Source organism: Rattus rattus, chromosome 5, assembly GCF_011064425.1.
Source record: "Rattus rattus isolate New Zealand chromosome 5, Rrattus_CSIRO_v1, whole genome shotgun sequence".
Taxonomy (NCBI): Eukaryota; Metazoa; Chordata; class Mammalia; order Rodentia; family Muridae; genus Rattus; species Rattus rattus.
This window is the reverse complement of record NC_046158.1, coordinates 92,885,557-92,908,939: the sequence shown is the minus strand read 5'-3', so window position 1 is coordinate 92,908,939 and position 23,383 is coordinate 92,885,557. Positions and strand designations below refer to the sequence as shown.

Below are 23,383 nucleotides of genomic sequence, written 5' to 3'. Positions count from 1 at the left end.
AGTAATGTTTATTTACTTATGGTTAATATTGAAATGGTAGCATTATGAGGTACTATGCAAAACCAGAACATTTTTTTTTCCGGAGCTGGGGACCGAACCCAGGGCCTTGCGCTTCCTAGGTAAGCGCTCTACCACTGAGCTAAATCCCCAGCCCCAAAACCAGAACATTTTACTGAAGATAAAGAGGACTTCTTCTCAGTAAGGTATTAATTGCCTATGGTATAATATGTAGTAACTGCCTATTAACAGTTTTGAAAGGGAAACAGAATTTCTGATCATCACGCACATAATGGCATGGATCCTGGAATATATCAAGTTTATGTTAGAAAGGCCATCTACCTATCTGCTCCATCATCCATGCTCTCTTTGCCCCAAGTGTACCTTCCACCTTTAATACTGACAATCTTAGCTCAGCTAGAACATGAGATATTCAAGGATGATAGGAGCTTTAGGGAGAGAAAAGATTTGTTTTATCAGCTAAGACTTATTTATAGTGACCTTGAAGATAAAATCTATGACTGTTAAATGCGTCTCTGCTGCTTTCTCAAAGATTTCATATTATTGTATTATTTTGAAACAATATCTAGTATTACAGATAACACAAATGACACTTAGCATAGTTAAATCTATGAATGTGTCTTGTTTATCCTCCTTTTTTACATTAAATACAACTAGACTATATTTCTCTGTTTCCATATATAAGAAAAGTGTGAGAATGGGGATTCTAAATACCTACATTCTAAACTCAAAACAGAGTCAGAATTAGCATCAGGATCTTCCCCTTGAGGTTTGAGACAGTGAGAGTTTGCCTCAAAGTTCACCCCCCCAACACACAAACACACACACACACACACACACACACACACACACACACACACATTATACACATTCATCTGTAATGATTTAAGTTACTTGACTGCATGCAGAAAATGAACCATGGGTGCCATGGATGTACACTGTTGATAATTTGTCAAAAGTCTCCAAACTTCTCAGCTAAGGCTAGTCCTTAATAACGGACCAGGGAAAGACGGTGTGCACAAAGAGACAGTGGGAAAATTGTATTCTGTTGTTACATATGGTCTGCACTTTACTTTGTCTATGTAGACTGAGTAGAATAGTTGAGTTCAAGCAATCTCAATGGTATGCAGTCTATAACCTATGGAGATCTAACCGGCTGTCTCATGAGATATGATTGAGGCTACAGAGAAAATGTAAAAATTAAACTTAATTTCCAATTTTGGAAAATAACAGGGACTACACTCATGGGTCCTCTGAAAACAGAGTAGAATCATCACCACTTAATCTTAGGTGAAGCATAACCTACTGAAGACAAACAAGAGAGGACACGATGCCCACCAGAGAAGTCAAAGGGTGAAAGGAAGATGAATCATGAGCCCACCTGAAGCTGGAGAGGAAAAGGAAGGCTTCCGATAGAACGTGAAGCTAGAGTTGGAAAAGACACATGACCGAACTCTTAACCAGCTAAACACTTTCCTGGTAATTTGAGTGGATGTAAAGTCATGGAATTTAAGGTGGTACACTAGGAAAAATGAGTGGTCAGCATGCAACAGAGTGAACAGAAAAGTAAGTCTGAGTGAGGTTACCCTCAGTGAGTCAAAGCTACTCAGTAAGTTCATTATAGAATTTAACTTATGTGTGTGTCTGTGTGTATGTGTAAGTGTATATGTCTGTCTCTCTGTGTGTGTGTGTATGTCTATTTGTGTGTGTATGTCTATGTGTGTGTGTAAGTGTGTATGTCTGTGTGTGTATGTGTGTGTCTATGTATGTGTGTGTAAGTGTATATGTCTGTGTGTGTGTAAGTGTGTATGTCTGTGTGTGTCTGTGTGTGTGTAAGTGTGGGTGTTTCTCTGTGTGTGTGTGTGTGTGTGTGTGTGTCTGTTACAAAAGTAGAGGCTAGAGAGGCTTCTGGGTGCCCACCTCCAACATTCCCTGCCTTGTCTCTCTAAGCATGTGTTCTCCTGACCCTGGAGTTCACTCTCTTGGTTAGGTTGAAGGCCCAAAGTCTCAGTGACCCTCCTATCTCTGTCTACCTCAGAACTGGAGACACAGGTCAGCATCCAATGCCCAGTGTGTTACACGGGTGTTGAGATCTAGACCATCTCTCCAGCCCCCATTTTAAATTTTGATCACATCAATATGAATTTTAAAATAAATAAATCCCTAAAGCTGTGTACCGCACTGACATATAAAGGCCACCTTCATAAAGCTCTTTGAGAATTTGAGCACATGTATAACCATGCATTTTACTAACCATATCCAAACTAGAAGTTGTATTTGTGTCCCTATATTTCACACTAGCATAGTATACTCATCTCTTACAAAGGGTATGCTATATTTCATAGGCTTCTTATCTTATAATTAAAATCATTCTTTTTAGAAATATTTTTCTCTAAATTTTCCTGTGCATCTGCCTTGTAAATTATATATTGATCAATCTTTTCCTCGTGCTTTATTTTTGACTTGAGTCATTTCTTAGAACTGCTTTTTATAAGCAGTTTCAAGGCTTTTAAAAAGTCCTTATTTATTTATTCTGTAACAATTTCATATATGTACTTAAGATATTTTTATAATATCCATGGCTCATTGCCACATTTTCTTACCCTCCTTCTCCCTCTGAAACTCTATTTCTCAGTAGGTTTCCCTCTTACTTTCAGGTTCTTTGAGAAATGACTCACTATGTCATTAATTAATAGAATTGCTTGCATGGATACTGCTGGGAAGTTGTTTACTAAAGCTCAGGGGACACGCCACTTGCTACACTACCCAAGTCAAGGACTTGACCTCCTCTGGCAGCAACCAATGACAGTAGCTCCTCAGCCACAGGTAAGACTTCTCAAGACTTTGGAGGAAATAAATTCATGGAATTTGTTCCCAACAACCCTTTTTATAACTACAGATACTAACGTCTCCACAACTTCATCAGTACCACGGATATCATTTTAATGATTTATTTTACAAGATATAACACAGACCCTTATCATTGGAACTCACACGGTTTGGATTCTTCATCATCAGGAGTTGTGTTTTCTATTGGTAAGTTTCTTCCTCCTACCCTTTTTTCTGTATGAGAACTTTTTATAGGTTGTGATTATTAACTCTTCTATCTTAAAGCTAGCTTTATTCTTCTAGTTCTAACTCAACCTTACAACATGCATATATAAAGGCACAGGCACCAACATATTACTGTACTTAAATTACTTGTATTTACTTACTTTTCGTTCGAGATTATTCAAGGACCATGGAGATATCTCAGCATTTAAGAGCACTCGTTGCTTTTCAGAGAACGTGGTCTCAGTTTCAAACACTACTCCCAGGAAAGCTCACAGCCATGTACAACCACCGCCCCAGGATAACGGACTCTCTCCTTCTGCTTCCACAGGCATCCGGCATGCACGTGATGCACAGACATACATGCAAGCAAAGCACTGATACACAGAAAATAATTATTTAAATAAATAAGTAATTCAAGAGCTCATATCATTTGGGAGAAGAGGTTCATTATGTAGCACACGATTCTTAAACAAGCTATTACGTTCTGTTAATTGGGGCTATTACTGTGACATTCCTGCAGGATTCTTTAGGACCTAGCGGCATGTTTAGAAGCACTTAAGGACAATCTGCTCCATATGTGTGCAAAGAACTCTTTCTGTGGGCAACATTCCTCATCCATTAAGAACTACTGGGGAAGACTTATTTATATGTATTATATGCATTCCCCCACAGCATCTTAGAGTAGAAAGTTGGGAGCTGTTACGTAGTTTGGAATAATCACTGGTGCTGCCTGTGCCCTGGACCACCCGCTACCCCACCCTACCTGCCCTTGGGGGTTGGAGATGAGGTGGCACTGAGTCAACCACACAGACTGGGAGCAGGTGAGAAAAGCCACAGCAAGCTCGTCTGATCGCTGCTGAGAGTTCCTTTAATACTCTCCATGGTGCCCCATTGGTCCCAAGAAAGAATCTTTTCTAAACAGCAGTTCCCAATTGGCTGGAATTGTCTGTGGTAGCAATCCCTGGTCTCTCAGGCAGTCTTCAACTAGGTCCTCCTGCAGGAGATGCCTTTGCAACTGTGCCTCCTCCTCCCTGCATTTACTTATAGGTGACTGCTGCCATTCCTCCTATGCCCTAGTACTTCTATGGGAAATAATAGGATGGACATAAGTGATTACTCTGAAAAATAAGTGAGACAATTCCCTTTCTGACATCCCTAGTTGAGAGATGCACAGAACCCTGGTTGACTCCTCAAGAGTTAGAGTGGCTTGAAGCAATGTGAGGGAAGGAGCTGGATTTGTGTGTGTGTGTGTGTGTGTGTGTGAGAGAGAGAGAGAGAGAGAGAGAGAGAGAGAGAGAGAGAGAGAGAGAGAGAGTCCTGCGGCTTCTGTGTCTGTTGTTGAAGAACAAGGGTTCTTAGAGCCCTTCTGAAAATCAAGGAACTTAGCTTGGCCTGGGACCCGAGCTGCACTGCTTAGCTGGTTCCTGTGTAGAAACATCATTTGGAGGGAGGGAGCGTTAACAAACATGCCCAGGAGCTTTCCACTGTGCCAAGAATCTTAGTCCTGAGGCAGTGAGGGAAGAGCACAGAAGAAAGCAGGGTAGTCAGTGTGTGCTAATGCCTGTAGTTTGTAGGGGAGACAAACTGTTTTGGAGAGCATAAAGGCCTTCTAGGGCACACACAGCATCCATGAACACCTACAACAGCCTGAATTGTTCTGTTCAGAAAGACCAAAGTCCCTCCTCTCTTCTAGGTGCTCAGCTTACAAAGGATCCATTTCGTTCTACCTTTCTGCCAAACACCTCCCAACATTCTATTTATGAAAGCTTTGAAGAAATGAAGAAATGATGAATCCGGGAAAAAGTCCAGAAGCTTATTAAAGGTTGAAGTATTTCCAACTCTTAGCCACGGTTAAATTGCTGATATTTCTGTGAACTGGGAAGTGTAGCGTTTCATCATTCTCACAGGTCAGCTGTTAAAGTGATCACTGTGGCACATGTAGGGTGTCAGAATCGAAGTCTGCCCCACTAATCCATTCTTGGTAAGCAAAATAAAAATGAGGTTATTTGGTCGGGAAGACAAGTGACCAGATGAGTGTCTTAAAAGCCACGGTGAAGGTTCTTTTGTTTTCTGGGTGTGGAACACCATACCTTTCATTTGAGCCCTTGGAAAGCAAAGACAGACAGATTGCAAATTCAAGAACAGTCTGGGTTAAAGAGTCAAACAAAACATTTTCTTGCTCAAAATTATCTTTTTTTAAGGCATTCTATACTTTCTGAAATCAGAAACTGGCTTTTTGCCAATTATCTTATTAAAAGGTAAAAAAGGCTCCAAATGGGGTAACTCAGACAGTCCCCTGTCAAGTATGCACAATTTGGTAATAATGTTTATTTTACAATAGTTCTGACAGTGATTTGTTAAAAAAGAAAAAAAGGAAAGAAAAGAAAAATAATTTTGAGAAGAGAAAACTAGAAATTGGCCCAGTAAAGAGATGCCGCCAAGCTCAGGCTGATTCGAGCACAGTGACTTTCTACTCTTCAAAGCATGAACATAAGATGGAAACCTATCAAAGCATTTCTTAAACTTCTTTTAAAATTATCAACTTTTATTTATTTTGTGAATGTGTGTGTGTGTGTGCATGCGTGTGTGCATGTGTGTGTGTGTCTGTCTGTCCGTCCAGGTTCCCATGGAGGCAAGCAGTATCAGGTCACTGGTAGCTGCAGTTATAGACATTTGTGAGGTGCTGGGTGAAGGTGCTGGGACTCAGGACCTCTGAAAGTGCAGTATGCACCCTCAACCACTAGCCATGGCTCCAACCCCATCAAGCTTATAAAACCTGTACATTCTGCATCATGAATAAAAGTTCTTCTACCCTATAGAATTTATTTTTAAGAAGAGTGCAATCAAAGGGGTGCTAACTCAGATTTTATACCCTACTAATTAAATTCTCTCTCTCTCTCTCTCTCTCTCTCTCTCTCTCTCTCTCTCTCTCTCTCTCTCTCTCTCTCTCTCTCTCTCTCTCTCTAGATCACACACACACAGAGTTGCCTGCACAGTATCTTCTCTCACTTTTGCCTTGTCAATAGGACCCTGGCTTTTTGGAGAGGCAACAATCTGTCCAGCTAAAAATACTTGTTTTCCCAGACTCCCTTGCATCCTAATCAGGTGGCACAGTCCTGCTCTATGAAATGCAAGCAGACATCTGCTAGGATTGATGGGAAAGCTGTTGCTTCCAGATATAGTCGCCACCCATTCCTGCTCCCTCCTCACTCCTTCATCTTTCCTTTATGTCTGTTGAAATATTAGCATAAGACATGGCGGGCAAGCAACTTTCTTGGAATCAAAAGATGCCAAGATTGAGGGCAAAAGCCTTCTAAATATGTGTGGGAGAACAGAAACACGGAAAGCATTTAAGTTCCTGAGATCGAGATTGAACTGCACACCTACCCTCTGCTACCTGCTCCCAAACTTCATGTGTCTGGAGACGGAGCTTTGCCTGTGGAGATGGCCCTAAGAAAACAGCAAACCAGAAAAGGCCTTATAATGCCTTTTCTAAAATGTGCATTGAGTTTTAGCCCATGGAGTTCTGTGCAGACACATACAAAGGAGTAACCCCTGCTGTGGTGAAATGCAAATGCACCAATTGTTCAGCACCGTGCTCTCACTGGCATGACAGAAAAGTATTTATCAATGCCCACATTCTAGCCACAAAACCTACAAAATCTATTATTGGGGTCTATATCATGTTCCTACAAAAAAATATAATAAAGCTGTTTCCTAAAAGAGAATGTGTGTGTTTATTGATTACAGTGCTGTTGAAGGAATATTGTGTTTTAGCTGGTGAGCCTGTGCAACCTGGGATTCAGAGCACCTCTTCTATATAAATTCAAGAATATGGTTTCTCTTCGATGAAATGCCTTAAACAACATGTCCAGAAAGCTCCCAGTGGGGCAATGCAGTCAACATGCAGACAATTAAATTGATGCTGCTAGAGGACAGGGACTACACACCTAACCCCTCCCCCCTCTGCCCACCCCCACACTAGGACTCACCCATCTCTTTCTTTTATGGCTGTTCTTCAGTTGCACTCCTCATAATAAGCCAGCAATAGCAATATTTTTTAAAATAGAGTTTCTAAAATAGAAATTATGAGTCCGCGGAAGCAGCCTCGGAGGTAGAGTGCTTGGCTGGTGTGCACAGGGCTCGGAGTTCAATCAATAATGCTGCAAAAGTAAAAATAAAAAAGTGAAAGTTATCACTGAAGGCATACTGATATTGAAACTTGGGGATCTGAGAATGAGTACTGCAATAGCCAATTTAAAAATATATCTTTTTACGAGCAACATTTTTGGACATCTAGGGCCTTACTGCTTTCCCTCCGTATTGATTTAATCCTGCTATTTGCCTGAATAACTGGTGGAGGTTAATCGGAGATAGACATTTCTGATGCTCACATACAGGGTATTTGTGCCCATGTGGGTGTGCGAAGAGCATTCAGAGAAGAAACAAGCTTGCAACAGACTTAACGACCTAGTTCCCCACCGTCATGACGGCTTGAATCATTCTCTGAACTGTCAATGCTTCCAAGGGCATTCTCAGGTAAACAGTCTTCAGACCTGTTTTTGAGACCAGGATAGTTTGTGTTTTTGCTTTTACACCTGTGGACTCTGTATTCTTACACTGGTCCTGAATAGTCCCCTGACTCCATAATGGATGGCCTCTTACAGAGACAGCTGACTTGGGAAGAAGCAGAGTGTGCAATAACCCTATGTAAATTATAGGGAACCAGAGTGGAACCCAGGCACACAGTAAGTCATCCATGAGCAAAGCTTCGTATGCACACGGCTGGATGCACTGTATTTTCTATGAGCTCAGCTTCCTGCTGTGATTTAGAGCTAATAGGATACACATGTTATTTGTTTGTCTTGGTATTGGCAATATGCTTATAATAAATTGTATTGCTTCTAGGAACATACTAAGGAGCCACTGAATTAATGTTCCTGCTTGGTGGCACCAGCTTGTTCCATCCAAACGCGAAGCGTCAATGGTGTCAGAATTTTGCTTTAGCATAAAATATGAATGTGTGCCCATACATTTGCAGACCTGTGGGGTATTTTTGATTAAACAATTAAACCTAAATGCTCACACATCATGTACTCACATATAACATCTATGTGCACATACACATTTGCATCATTTGTTTACCCTTACAGTGGTCCCTAAGCTTCACAATAATATGTAATATTTATGTTTTCACTTTCAAGGAACATGCACTGTCCGTAAAAGACATTTTTAGAGATGAAGGAAATATAAATGGTTGAAACCTTGAGATCTGCCAAGGTAAGTTCTGTGAGGAAACAGTGATGAGACTATAGAAAGTCAAAACAAAGGGAAACATTCACAAAATTAAATTTTGTTGTAGAATAGTTTCTTAATAAAGTACAACCAACTAAAAACAACATTTCTTATTATGTTGTTCCTGCTGTTGTTAACACTAACGACTCTTAATATCTTAATCTGGACCTGATGTTCTATCATACAAAACCAATCTGATTTTTTTGGCTGAAGAAAGCGTGTGGCCTAGAGAAGGAAAAAGTACACCCTCCACGATTTGGCAAGAAAGGTACATTTGGAAACTGGGTCTGCTCTACATTTTTTTGAGCTAGGCTGAAGCCTGAAGTTCTAACTTCAAAACAAGTATAAAACTTCTCTTGCTAATATTATTAGTGATGAAATGAAAACAGAACAGTATATCCTTTAGAGGATATTCGAGAATTCTAAAGGCAGTGTGTGATCACATTCCCCACTGCTCAAACACAGATTCACTTCTAGTACGGAAATATCTTTAAAATCACAGGTATATGAAGATGAATGAAGAATCTAAGTATTATTTTCAAAGGAAAAATGCAAAAGGAAGAGATAATAAAACTATGTATTTAAAACAATTCGGCTACCTAATCTCTACATTCTGTTTAAAAACATAGTCACATAAAAGAACACAACTACTGAAAGTGTTTGTAATCCCAACAGAAAAGCTAGAGAGAGAAGAAATATAAGTTTGAGGCAAGTCTGAACTATATAGGAAAATCTTATTGAAAAAAATTTTAATTTGCCTTTCCACAATGTTTCGTTAAAATAGACATGTCTATACTTTATTTGTTTTCCCTCCAAACATCACTAAAGGTACATAGATATACATACTTTGCACAATAAACCTTAATAAAATGAAATGGTACATGTATCCACAATACTATGAAATAAGTACTAATGACTTTAATGTATTTATGAATAATGCATACGAGGAAAGTTAAAACATGTTCCTTTCTTTCCCAGTGTGGTGCTTTGAATGAAAATGACTACCATAGGGTGTGGCTCTATTGGGAGCTGTGGCCTTTTGGAGTAGGAGTGGCCTTGTTGGAAGGAATGTGTCACTGGGGCGTAGGTTTGGGGTTTCAGAAGCTCAACCCAGGTTCACTGCCATCCTCTCTTTGTGCTGCCTGCTGGTCCGGACGTAGATCTCTTAGCTGTCTCTCTAGTGCCCTGTCTATCTGATTGCTGCTGTGCTTTCTGCCGTGACAACAATGGATTAACTGATCTGTAAGCCAGACCCCACTAAATGGTTTGCTTTATAAGAGTTGCCAAGGTCATAGTTCTCTTCACAAAAATAAAACCATAACTAAGACACATAGTTTACAAATCGGTTGGACTCAATGAAACAATTGATAAAGAACCGATAATTCTTTTTTTTTTTCTTTTCTTTTTTTCAGAGCTGGGGACCGAACCCAGGGCCTTGCGCTTGCTAGGCAAGCGCTCTACCACTGAGCCAAATCCCCAACCCTAGAACCGATAATTCTAAACTCAGAAGAATAACTAAAAGTAAAGTATTAAATATGTGACTAGTGCAATAGTAAATCAGGTTAGAGCATCAGATAATGGCACCACGGTGCAGAAGGCAATCTTTCTCTGGAGCAGCCGTGCTCACCTGCTTTAAAGATTTCTTCATGTATTTAATGTATATGAGTGCTGTGCCTGCATGTGCACCTGCATGCTAGACGTGGGGATCCGATCCTATTAACGACAGTGGTGAGTCACCATGTGGTTGCTGAGAGTTGAACTCAGGACCGCTGGAAGATCAGCCAGTTTTCTTAACTGCTGAGCCATCTCTCCAGCCTGTGCAGCAGTTCTCAAGGTTAAGGGTCACAAGCCTTTTGGAAAAACTGTTATCACCAAAATTATTTACATTACAACTCATAATGGTAACAAAATTACAATTACGAAGTAGTAAAGGAAAGAGTTTTATGGTTGGGAGTCACCACATGGGGAAGAATATTAAAACATTGCAGGATGAGGAAGTGTGAGGACCACTGCTCTGGAGAAGGTCCATTTGTGTGATATCAGTAGTGTTAAGCCTATTCACGTTAATTTAATCACCTCGATTAGTGATTTAATATTGATTTGCATGTTATCTTATATGTAGACCAATGTTGACTATGAAGGCATGTAGGGGATGATCAAAATGTGAAGGCTTCACTCCTTCTTTAAAAGGGGAACAAGAATACCCTTGGCAGGGAAGAGAGAGGCAAAGATTAAAACAGAGACTGAAGGAACACCCATTCAGAGCCTGCCCCACATGTGGCCCATACATATACAGCCACCCAATTAGACAAGATGGATGAAGCAAAGAAGTGCAGACCGACAGGAGCCGGATGTAGATCGATCCTGAGAGACACAGCCAGAATACAGCAAATACAGAGGCTAATGCCAGCAGCAAACCACTGAACTGAGAACGGGACCCCGTTGAAGGAATCAGAGAAAGAACTGAAGAGCTTGAAGGGGCTTGAGACCCCATATGTACAACAATGCCAAGCAACCAGAGCTTCCAGGACTAAGCCACTACCTAAAGACTATACATGGACTGACCCTGGACTCTGACCCCATAGGTAGCAATGAATATCCTAGTAAGAGCACCAGTGGAAGGGGAAGCCCTGGGTCCTGCTAAGACTGAACGCACAGTGAACTAGACTGTCGGGGGGAGGGCGGCAATGGGGGGAGGGTGGGGAGGGGAACACCCATAAGGAAGGGGAGGGGGAAGGGGGATGTTTGCCCGGAAACCGGGAAAGGGAATAACACTCGAAATGTACATAAGAAATACTCAAGTTAATAATAATAATAAAAAAAAAGAAGGCATGTAGGATTATCAACTGGGATTACACAGTTAGCATAAGTAAATCAGACTTGTAATAGCTTAGCTTGGCCCCAGATGAAAATGCTGATGAGCACTGAGTAGGTCATTCAGATTCCTTTCTTTACCTAGTTTACTCTGCATCAACTTTTATAAATAGTGGCTCTCAGAAAATTGACAATAGCACCCCAAATTGACATATGCAAATAATAATCTTTAAGTAAAATCACACAGATATATTATAATTTATAAATATATCTGATAAATAAAGAACTGGTAACGATAGGTTTTTCCACCTGAAAAAGATAGACTGATTATAAATTTAATGACAAAGCCACAAAATGTCTCCAGTATAAATCTCTCTGTCAATTGACAGACAGAATGTCTCCAAATGTTAGTCAAAAACTTTGTCAAAGCCGAGTTTTTATCGGGACATTAAAATCTACTTTATGCATGGACTTCAGATTGTTATAGTGTTACTTCTCTTAGTTTTTCGAATATAGTTGTTAGGTATTTTTTCTTGAGAAATCCCCCCAAATGTGAATATATTTTTCACCCAGGAATTTGGAATTGAAATTGTAACTTGAAAACAAAGCCGCTGGTGTTTCATCTTCTTCGTCTCACTTCTCCTAGATGGGCCTGGCAGTACCTGCCTCAAGTTGGTGGAAGCCAAAAGATTCTGTAAAAGGCTGCAAACTCCACTTCTCCAGAAGTAAGGGGCTCCTAGCGCCATTTCAGAACTTGTAAAGATTTCACTCAGATCCCACGAGAGTGGGGGTGGGTATGGACTCTTACTCCTTTACTCTTTTCCATTCTTCCCCTCTCAGAGTATCAAGGGAAGTTTTGTTCCGCAAACTCCCCTTTGATTCAAAAAAAACAGAACAAAACAAAACAAACAAACTAGCTAGGCTTTCGAACTTGGCACTTTTCATTCTAATACATTCTCAATGTTGTTAGGGCTAATATTGAAGCTGATGGTAAACTTCTTAATGGTGGCTTCTGTAGGTCAGTGATGTTTCAGACCTTCAACTTTCACAGGCATGAAAAATAATGGAAGAAAAGAGATTCTGAAATATGCATAGGTGTCAACTTTACATATTCCATTTCATCATTTCCCACATAAGTAATCTGAATAAATAATTACTATGTTTTATTAACTTTGTGCTTTGAAAATGAAATTTGACACCAAAGTAGAAGATTATCACTAACGAAAAATTTAGCACCTTACTAAAACCCATAGATTTGAATTAATAAAATGCTCACTACAGTATTTGCAGTCCAATATGAACATCACCTCTAACTGAAACCAGTCAATCTTAGTCATGTTGTAAACAGAGCCACAGCGACCAGAGTCATTCTGTTCAGTTTTCAATGGTCTTCTATTATTGTTTTCTGTTTAATTCAGTATTGTATTAGAATATTGGAGCCGAAAAAGTATTTGATGACATCACTGACATTTCCTGTCTCAGAAATACAAATAGTAAAATTTCAGTGGACTCTACTAATCACTTAAATGTTGACTTCATTCTGTAGATGGGAATAGAAAAGCCCACTGGACCTGGTTTCTAAGGAGCACACATGTACGGTCTTGCATCATCTACCTGTAGCCATTGAGCAAACTGTTGAGTTTATAGTTAACAATTCTGTGTGCATTTATCAGAAGCATGCACACACAATTCTAACTGATGTGTGTTATAGCAATCTGGGTGGAAATCCCTTTATACAAATTGAGAAAATAATTTTCAATGTGTAACTTGTTCAAGCAGCTTACACAGTTGTAGAACAATAGGAATGTCAATTCTGTGAGATGTTCTCCACATTGATGGTTATTTTGCATTTCCACGCAGTCAGCTGAGGAATCTTACTGAGTGACTACCACAGGTTCAGCACCCTGCCGAATGCTATAGTGAAGCCAGAGATAGTATAAGCCAAATTATGTTTTGCACAAATTTGTGAGTACATTGTAGCTATTAGGCACATAAAGAAATATTCCCCAGCGGGATTTGCAGGCTTTTCATTCTGTCTCTTAACTTGGCAATCATCCTATGTATAGTACCTTCTATTGTATGTACACTCCAGCCCAAAGAAACTAAGTGTATTCAGCTTTCAATAGAAAAGCAATCTCCCTTCATGTAAAACAGACATTCATTCAGTGGCAATACTTTTTCTCTTTTCTTTTCTCTTCCTTCCTTCCTATCTTCCTTCCTTCCTTTCTTCCTTCCTTTCTTTTTTTGAGAGGGAGGGAATTTTTTTAAACAAAGCCTTATTATGTAGCCCTGGTTGGCCAAGAACTCTCTTCTGTAGACCAGGTTGGACTTAAATTCCTGGAGATCTACCTGCAGTGACCTAATTCCGACTGCATATTACATGTCAGAGAAGCTGAGCATCAGAATCAGCATTAAAGTGTGGTCGGTGTAAGAGGTGGCTCGGTGATAAATAACAGCGACGTTTGCTTAAAACTGAGAATATTTGGAGACCAACACTTGAACCTGTTCACTTAATGTTTTTGTCCGCCTGTCTGTTTTGAGGGAGTGTGTATATAATATGACTGGCCAGGAACTAGCTTTGCATGTACACCAGGCTAGCATTGAACTCCTAGAGATGTTCCTGCCTGTGCCTCCTAAGAGCTGGGACTAAAGAAGTGTGCCAACATGCCCAGCTTCAATTAACTCAAAATTGAAAAATCACCTGAGTAGTCAAGATTTTTCAACATTTTATCAGATGGACAAGTACAGCTTTTACGGTTTATAATACTTCTTAACATCCGTGCCAGAAATACTTTAAATATTAAATGCATTTAAGTAATATTTGGTTTCCCATCTCGTTACACAGATCTATCTGTCAATCAAAGAGGTTTCTGGGTATTGAACCTGTCTGCAATCTTATTGACCTAGAAGAATGCTAACCAATGGTTTAAAAACATCTTTTTAAGCACTCTGTCGACTTATAATTGTAGATAAATACTTTCCTTTGACAGCTTGGAATATTAACTTTAAAATTCACGAATTACTCAATATAGCTTAGCGTTTCTCAGTAGCCAAATAACCCTGGGTTGAGATTACTGGGCTCTGAGTTTGATGCTATGTGCTAAAAATATAAAAACAAGCCAGGGGCCTCGCTTGACATCCTCAGAACTTCATGTCTGAGATTTCAGACCTTTTAATCAGATGCTACATCTCAGAGTATTTGTGTGAGCCCTTAACTACTCGCAACACACACGCTCGTTTGCTGAAGGCTCCTAAGGGGGATGCTATCACTCTGAGCATTTCTACCACTTAGGGAGTGTGGCAGGGGAGTAGCACAGAGAAAATGAGGCAGCAGATTGCAATCTGAGACCACACTGGAGAAGGGCTGAGCTCTGGGTTTGAATTCAAATCTCTCACATTTTTGGATGAAAGAATTTAGATCGATCTCTTAATGCCTCTATGTAATAATCAGAAAACAACAGTAGCAGCATTTTCCTTTGGGGTTCAGAGTAAGGAATTTAACATATAAAACATTTGTCATATTGTTCTTAACTTACTTGCTCTATTATAATTTTAATAAAAAGGAAAGGACGGGGACAAAAATATATGTACATTTCTCCAGAAAAGTATGAGGTTTGGAGACATCATTGTTTTGTGAGTAAAATGACAGATGGGCAGATGCCACCCAATAGTGGAAAGATGAAGGTAAGAGAAGCTCACCCACGTGGAGGAAGGGCAGTCTAAAATGACAGTGACAGATAGGATTTAGCATCTCTTTCCTGGGTAGTGTTTGCTGTTTCTGTTTATGATTTTACAAATCTTAATATAACGAAAACAGACCCTGTTTATTTCTCATAAAATGAAATAAGCTTCCCTATAAATGTACCTTCTGTGTGTGAAGTTTCATCCTTTTAAGTTTGACTCACCTGTAATTCAAAAATATGAAGTAGACAATTCTGAAATTCAGCAAAAACATATTTATGCATGAGTGTGAGACTTAAATACTTTATTTATTTATAAAGGTAAAAACCAAAGAGAGTGATATAGTTACCTCTGCTTACAAATGACATTAAATATCATTATGGCTAAAGAGCCCTAAAGATTCTACCCAAATCCTAAAAACCAATAAACTAATAAATGGACACAGAAAAGTGGGACACAAAATTGATAAGCATTGAGTTCTTATACACTCACAGCAAATAATACTGAAAGAAAATTAAAGCTACATATCCAATTTACAAAAGCCTCAAATAAAATATATCTTGTCTCATGGATTTAAAGACAATATTATTAATGAAAATGCTATTTCAAGTGGTCTACAGAATTCACTTTTTGCCCAAGCTGGTGACCTGAATTCTACCTCTGGGATCCATAGAAAATTAGAAAAAAAGACTCAGTAAAGTTGTCCTCTGAAATCTATATTCCTGCCATGGCTCACATGTACATATCCTTACACACACGCACACACACACGCACACACACACACACACACACACAGAGATTAATAATTTTATTTAAAAAAAGAACCATAATACCAAAATTTGCATAACATCACAAATGACATAGAATGTCTTTTAAAATCCTTTGAAAAGATAATACTTGTTAATTTCAATAGTTTCTGAATCTGTAGAGATCATAACAAACAGAAAAATGTTGATACAGAAACAGACATAAAAGTCAACAGAGCCTAATAGCCTGGAGAAAAAAGAACAGAGTCACAGAGAATCAAAGATTTTTAATAAGGGTAACCAAAACTATAAACCATTAAAGGACAGCCTCCAATAACTGATACAGAGAAAAATAGACATGAAAAATGGTGTGAAATCCTAATCATATACCATACTTAAATATCAATCCAGAATTTCTTAAAAGCACAACTGTAAGAATTGAACGGGATTTGGGGGCTGTGAAACATGCCTTCAGATTCAAGTGCACGGGAGCCTGGGTTCAGGAGATTCTCTTGAACCCATGAATTTGAATCCATCCTGAACAATATAGCGAAGCTTGTCATTAATGTATGAAGAAGACTGAAGAATGTTTAAACAGTAAAACGTGATGGAAATCTTCACATTTATCTTTCTAATGGTGTCTTAATTTTGATACCAAAAGCATGGGTTTAACCAAAGAAAGAATACACAAGTCAGAACTACATCCATGGAGAAGGTGCGTGTGCATGTGCACTCACGTGCGCGTGCGCACACACACACACACACACACACACACACACACACACACACACACACACGGGGGCGGGAGAGCAAAGTGAAGATAGAGGATACACTCTGCTCAATGGGAGGGTGAATTTAAAAATCGTGTGATTGACATTCGCATCTAGAATATAAGCAACTCCTATAATTCAACAACAACAACAACAACAAAGAACACTAAAAATCTGAATTAAAAATGGACCAAAGACATAAAACAATATTCTCCAAGGAGACATAAATATGGATAGCAGTATTAGAAAATTCAATATTACCAATCATGAAGGAAATACAAATCAAAATCATAATGAACTATCAATTCATACCCGATGGAATGGTCAACTTTCATAAACCAAACCAAACAGCAGAGTGCTGGTGGGGATGTGGCGATGCAGAATGAGTGCACACTCCTGATGGCAATACAGAATGGCCAACAGCTCTCGATTCCTGTATGATCTTGTCTTCCCTCTTCTGAATAAGTATCCAAGAGTATAGAAATCAGTGTCTCGAAGAATCATTTGCATCCTCAAATTCATTAAAACATTAGGTACAGTGGCTAAGATGCAGAAATTCTATAAATACCCATAAGAGGATGGGCAGAGTGAACACAATGAACACATATCCGGGAACATCACTCAGCCTCAGAAAGAAGGGAATCCTCCCTGTGATTCAACATGGAAATGCTGGGGAGACATTGTGTTAAGTGTCATAGGTATCACAGCATGGACCCACGTATCTGAGCTATGTCAATTGAGGCAAACTCCTAAAGGCAAAAGTAGGCCAGGCTAAAATGAATCAGGAACTACAAAGCACAAGTCATATAGGACAAAAGAATTCTAGAGCTCTGATGTATAGCATGGTGCTTATGTATACAATGCTTTATATACATTTTTAAAATGTAGAGGGCGAATCTCATGTGCAATTCCTACAACTTCGGGCAGGGTCTCACTGTGGACAACCCTCCATGGCTGGCCTCAAACGTACATAAATTTGTCTGGATGGAAGGATGGAAGGAGCTAAAGGGGTTTGCAACCCCATAAGAACAACAATACCAGCCAACCAGAGCTCCCAGGATTAAACCACCGTCCAAAAGTACACATGGGCAGACCCATGGCCCGCTCCATATGTAACAGAAGATGGCCTTGTTGGGCACCAATGTAAGGAGAAGCCCTTCATCCTGCCAAGGTTGGATCCCTCCAGTGTAGAGGAATGTCAGGACAGGGAGGTGGGAAGGGGTGGGTGGTTGGGTGGGGGAACAACCTCATAGAAGAAGAGGGAGGGGGCATGGGATGGGGGACAGGAAACTAGGAAAGGAGATAACATAGAAAATGTAAATTTAAAAATCCAATAAAAATTTTTTAAAAATTTAGCATAACACAAAGGAGTCAGAAATGCCTAGTTACTACAATTATTTGACAAATTTGTGATGCAATAGTCTCTTAATTATTTATTTGTGCATATCTTATACAAGCACGCCTCTGTATGTGTTATGCGTGTGAGTGCCACTTGTACAAGCAGGCATGTTTGGAGGCCAGAGTTCAATATCAAGTACCTTCCACTTACATATTTAATTTGATTTTAGGCAAGGTCTCTCACTGGACATGAAGTTTGTCACTTGAGTTAGATTCCAAACCAGTGAGCCCTCCATATCAGACTCAACATCTCGTGATGGTGGGGTTGAAGCATGGGCCTGTCTGCCAGGATTTAATCTAAGAGCTAAGCTAGCAAAACCCCGATTCTCATGCCTGTACGTCCCGTGTTCTTCCACTAAGGACTTTCCAATCCCGAATACTTTTAACCCAGATATGGCGTTTTGTTTGTTTGCTAGTCATCACCAATCCACCCATTTATTCAGTACATCCAATTGTGTACTGGCATTTATTAAACATGTATTGTCAAGTGAACACTAGACAAGGAGGGGCAACAAAAGTGCTTTCATAGCACTTTGCATTCGTCTGATGTTACTTTAGAAATCATCCTGTATTAGAGATCTTGAGAACATAGTAGATTCCAGATAAGTTTAATCAGCATCTATAAACATGGTGCTGAAGGTTTGTAAGACTGAGGATAAGGACTCACTCAAACCTGACTCAGTGAAAACGGGCTTGTGAGATGAGACACTGCAAAACAGAAGACTTTTGCTTAAGATATAGATGGGAACGGTAGGTTTAGGGTGTTGGTGAGGTACAGCAGTTCAAAAGAAAAAGAACAACCAATGTTGACCATAGAGAAAGGGTCAACGGCAGCTGCCCACACCTCCCAGGCATTTTCATTACCAGAGCTGTCTATTTCCATATTTATAGAACTCTCTCTCTCTCTTCTAAATAAAGAATGTAGAAGCCCCCGTTCAAATTATCTCTGCGAATGAGTGCCGAACAGTACATTGAAGCCTCTTCAATTTAGGGCTGCTATTTTGATTTATCCCCATGTCCCTCCATTCATGAAGGATTGAGTTTATGGTCATTTCATACACCTGAGGGTAGGGTCAGGTATGTCAAATTTTATTTCCCAGGGACAAATAGAAAACAGGTAAGATGAGGAACTCCCCTCAAAGCAACACCACCACCAAAAAGACATCCAAATAAATAGGTGCATACAATAAGAACTTCAGCCTCAGTACCCCTTTTCTTCCAATGTCTCCTATGTCAGGCTACCCACTGGGAACTTTGCTTTCAGGTGGATTTCTGAGAAGAGAAATCCGCCATTTGCTCACTGTACCCTGGGGTCCCCCAGCTGCCAAGTGAGAGCTGAACAGAGGTGCATCAAGAGGCCTGCAGTCAAAAGGCAGTAGGATGGCCAATTGCCATCAATTTGAGCATCAAGTCTGGCATCTTGGCACCCTGCTGCTCTCCCCCTCCCCCAGGTTCACTGCTGAGAGCCTCAACCTCTAAAGCTGCTTATGCCACCAACCCCAGCCTGCTGTCCCCTTTCCCAGACTTCTCTGCATGCCCTGGGAATAAAAGAAAGCCTTTTATATACCTGGCTTCGCTTGTGAAACCATCCAAAGCCTAATGTAAATGTTTCTTTTCCCCGCTCCCACACACTCATGGGTAAAGGCAGAATTGCCACATTCCCCCTTGGACCTGATTGCTAGGCAACACTCAGCCATGTGAATTTGTCACTTCTGTTTGGCGCAAATTTCAATTTCACCTCCAACTGTAACAACACTGCTCGATATATTTTAGATGCCACTGTGGTTGGATGGCATCCCAGGAAAGATGTGAAGAGTTACTGCCAGGAATGAATGATTGGCATTGGGTAAAGCAATTCTCTGAACTCAGCCTTGGCATACCATTAATTGTTAAGTCTGTTCTGCTACCAACAACCTCTTGTCAGAAGCATGTCTATTGTAAGCCTCTGCGAAAAGGGTCCAAATGGTAGAGCTTTCTCCCTCTGGAAGATTCGAATCTTGTCGATAACGAAGCAGTGGCTTTCTCAGCTCATTGTATATTAACTTTCTCCTTCTTTCCCTCTACTGGCTGTAGTTCAGTGCGAAAAGGAAACAAGTCCCACATCTGAATATTACTGAACTGAAAAAGTCAGGTTCTGGTCACTCATAGGACACTCACCTTTCCCTTTAGTTTATTGGGTACAGTCTGTTTCCATTTATGATAACAATTAAGCTGTGCAGTAAAGGAAAGAGTTAACGATGAAAAAGATAACACCAATACCCGACACATCCTTCTGACAATAAATCTAATATCTGACATGCATAATTTATACATGGACATTAGTAAAAAAACAGAATTACATGTAAGCAATCACATTTTTAAAAATAAAACCCATGCAGTGATGGGCAAGATATAACACTATAATCTCCCAAGTTTACATCAAATATTGTATTATCCTCCAACTAAGATCTACTAATATCACACTGTTTGTTCTAATTTAGAACTTTTACTCTGTGATTGTAATTGACTGTATAAAGATTCTACCATGTTGAAGCTTTCATTACTGTGATCCATACTAAATACTCATAAAAACAATGGTTCCCCTTCAGTCACCATGTCCACCATTTTTTCCCTTACAAATCAAAACCTCCTCATAAAGCTTGGAAGAATTTTCCCAGAATAAGTCTAATTGAAAAAGAAGAAATCCGTTAGTTTTGAATGAGCAAAAATAGCATTTTCAGATTTTTGCGTGCAGTCTCTGACTCACTGGAAACAAAAGGAGTTTCTGTAACGGTGTGAATGAACCATGAAGTGTGCGTGTTCTTTTAAGAAAGGCCAAGGGTGCAGTTCTATTTTCTTAGCTCTGCTTTCATATTTATGTGTCTCATTTCCAGCTCATTGCTGATGCCTCAGTTGTGCTATCCATCACCACTTTTATCCTCCTTGTTCCTCAAAAAGAACATAAAATCCTTTTTTATGTGGTGGTAATATTATTGCAAATAAAAGCAAATACCAAAATCTTTATTAGTCTGCCAAAATAATAAACTATTTAATAAAAGCATGCTGTAAAAATAAGGTCATTTGCATCACTCAAGTTACTAGCAGGAAATGCAGAGAATTATTGGTCAAAAAAGTACAAACTGACAGCAATTATTTCTGTTGTTCCTCTGACACGTTGTGCAATAGGGTTAAAATTTGGCTGCTACTCTGCGTATTTTCTGGATTTAAGTGTCTTTAATTTTGCTCAACACTGGTTGAGAAAAAAAATGAAAAGAAAAAAAAACAGATCCTCACAAATTACTTGACTTTCTTGCAAAGAGATTTTTTTTTTGGTAAGGAATGAAGATTAACAACACTGATCTCTTTCATACTCCTTTTGCACAAATGTCGGAGCTGACCTTCAGATAACCTTGATATTCCAAGATTTATGGTCTAAATATTTACCATCTTAATGTCTAATATTAATTTTAGTTGCTGTGGTTCTGTGCCCATGCTTCAGCTCTCCTTTTGTATCCATCTTTGGTCATTTACACACACACACACACACACACACACACACACACACACACCAATAAGATGTTTTATTTGAGAGGGTTAGTTTAATAGTGGAAGTTAACAATAAACATGCTATTTCTAAATAAATGTGTAATGTTTGCTCTTTTAGCCTATTATAACGTAAACCCAGTGCTTTTCCTCTTGCAATTTCTATACTTAGCTGGCAGATTTGTAAATATATTATGATGTGTTTATAACATAGCAAATCAGTAGCTGTGCTAGGATTAAAATATCATTTGTATAATTCTTCGTTCCCAAGAACAACCTGGATACCAATTTTTCTCCTTAAAAGGAAAATGCAATTAAGTAAATATTATGAATCTTTTCAAAGTCATATGTTCAATATTTCTATTACTTGCTCCGTGGTGACATTTAAAATTGAGAAAAAGCTCTTCAAATCCTATTTTATATTATCAAGACTTTTGTGCTGTTTGTTCGGGACACAGCATCCCATCACTAGTTTTACTGGCATCAAGTTAACGTAAGAAAATGAGATGCAGTCCCTCCACAAACTGTAGAGCCTTTGGGGTTACTCAACTATCAAAATGTGGACAGGAGATTATACTGTTAAGAGGAAGATAAAAGCAACTCAATTCAGATATCATGCGCTCTTTCTATTAGTCTCCTAAAATTAACATTTGAAAATACTAGACTCCAATCACACAGAATGAGATCACAATTAAGAACAGGATCTTTCAACTAGCTATTCAGCTTAAATGAAGTCATGTGGGTAAGTCTTAATCTTGTCTAACTTTTGAACACCCATGAAAATGGAATCAGGACTGCACAGTCCAAAGGGTGTTTCACAGGGTGACATAACAGGTAAGTGACCATCTGCAAGGCAGGAAGACACGCCTTGGAGAGAACAAAACCTCGCAGCCTCTTGATCCTGAATTTCTAACCTCAGCACCAGGAGCAAATTAATATCTGTCGTTTAAGTATACTAATCTGTATTCTGTTATGGTAGCTGTGACCAACCAGTATTTAACAAAACGAAATCTATTTGCAACACCAACTCAATTGTACCACGACTGTGCAAAACCTATTCTTGTGCTGTTGTTCCATGTGTCCTTTGGATGGGGTCTCAAAAATTGCTCAAAAACTGGAGTCCACTCTGATATATTATCGGCTGTATTTTCCGGCTTTGGGTATACTCATTGTAGTCAAAAGAAAAAGGTATCTGTCATTGTGTTTCCAATGAAAGATCTAAACAAACTTACTAACTCCACTTACTTTCAGTTGATTTTTAAAATCATTAAATTTAGAAACCATGTTAGCTGAGCCATATTTCATTGCTCAGCCACCAACTTCGCTAGATCTGAATCCTCTTTCTGAAGCTACCTAATGGGTTGAAATCTGGGTGAAACTTGTATTTCACGATCTTACCCTGCTACAGTTGCCTTAGAATTATCTTCCCGTATCCTCTTAAGAAGTCCAGGCTTCTGTTACCTTCTCTTGGAATGAAAATGTTTTCAGAAGACAAGTCATCCTCTTTTCTAGTTAATGACATGTTTCAAAGACTGTTTCCTGGTCTGTGTCTTCCAGGCACATAGATCACATATAATCTGAAGAATTTGCAGTATCACAGGGTCTAAGAAAAACACTAACAAACTTGGTACATTCTACTCAATAAGAAAAAAGAGCCTGAGATGAAATTTCAATTTGGAGCAAGTGCTGTGTTTTGGAATGGTTTATACAAGATCACAGCTCTTGCTTGATAGCATCTACAAAGGTTAAGAAGCTGTCCTAAATAATGCTGGCAGCTTCCAACTAACAGAGCGGATTCGCCCGCTGTGAGTTTATCTAAAGTTTGCTTGCCATCTTCATTCTCCATTCATCCAATTCAGTACTGGGGATTGTGCCCAAGGGAAAATATGTATGTTTGAGAGTATCAAAGAGCAAGGGGTAATATCGTCCTGTGTCTTTGATGCCTGATGCCTACTGTCCAATGTACCACAGGGAAGGTTTAACAGGGAAGGACATCCTCTACCCTCTGGCTACTTAAGTCAAGATCTTATTTTAACTCTAGTCTTGGATGCTTGGGGCCAGTTCTGAAATGGGGACCTAAGACTC

At 39.4% G+C, this 23,383-nt stretch overlaps 1 long non-coding RNA gene across 2 annotated transcripts; it reads right to left on the bottom strand.

The window, feature by feature from the left end:
* Positions 1 to 10,115: 10,115 nt before the first annotated feature.
* Positions 10,116 to 22,893, bottom strand: LOC116901764. 2 transcript variants are annotated; one of them, XR_004388020.1, is made up of 4 exons: positions 22,697 to 22,893; positions 20,523 to 20,704; positions 19,934 to 19,987; positions 10,116 to 10,217 (listed from the first exon to the last, which is right to left on the bottom strand). It is a non-coding gene; the product is annotated as an uncharacterized LOC116901764 (long non-coding RNA). The 2 variants fall into 2 exon arrangements; XR_004388019.1 differs by having other exon boundaries at positions 20,523 to 22,893.
* Between the last annotated feature and the right edge of the window lie 490 nt (positions 22,894 to 23,383).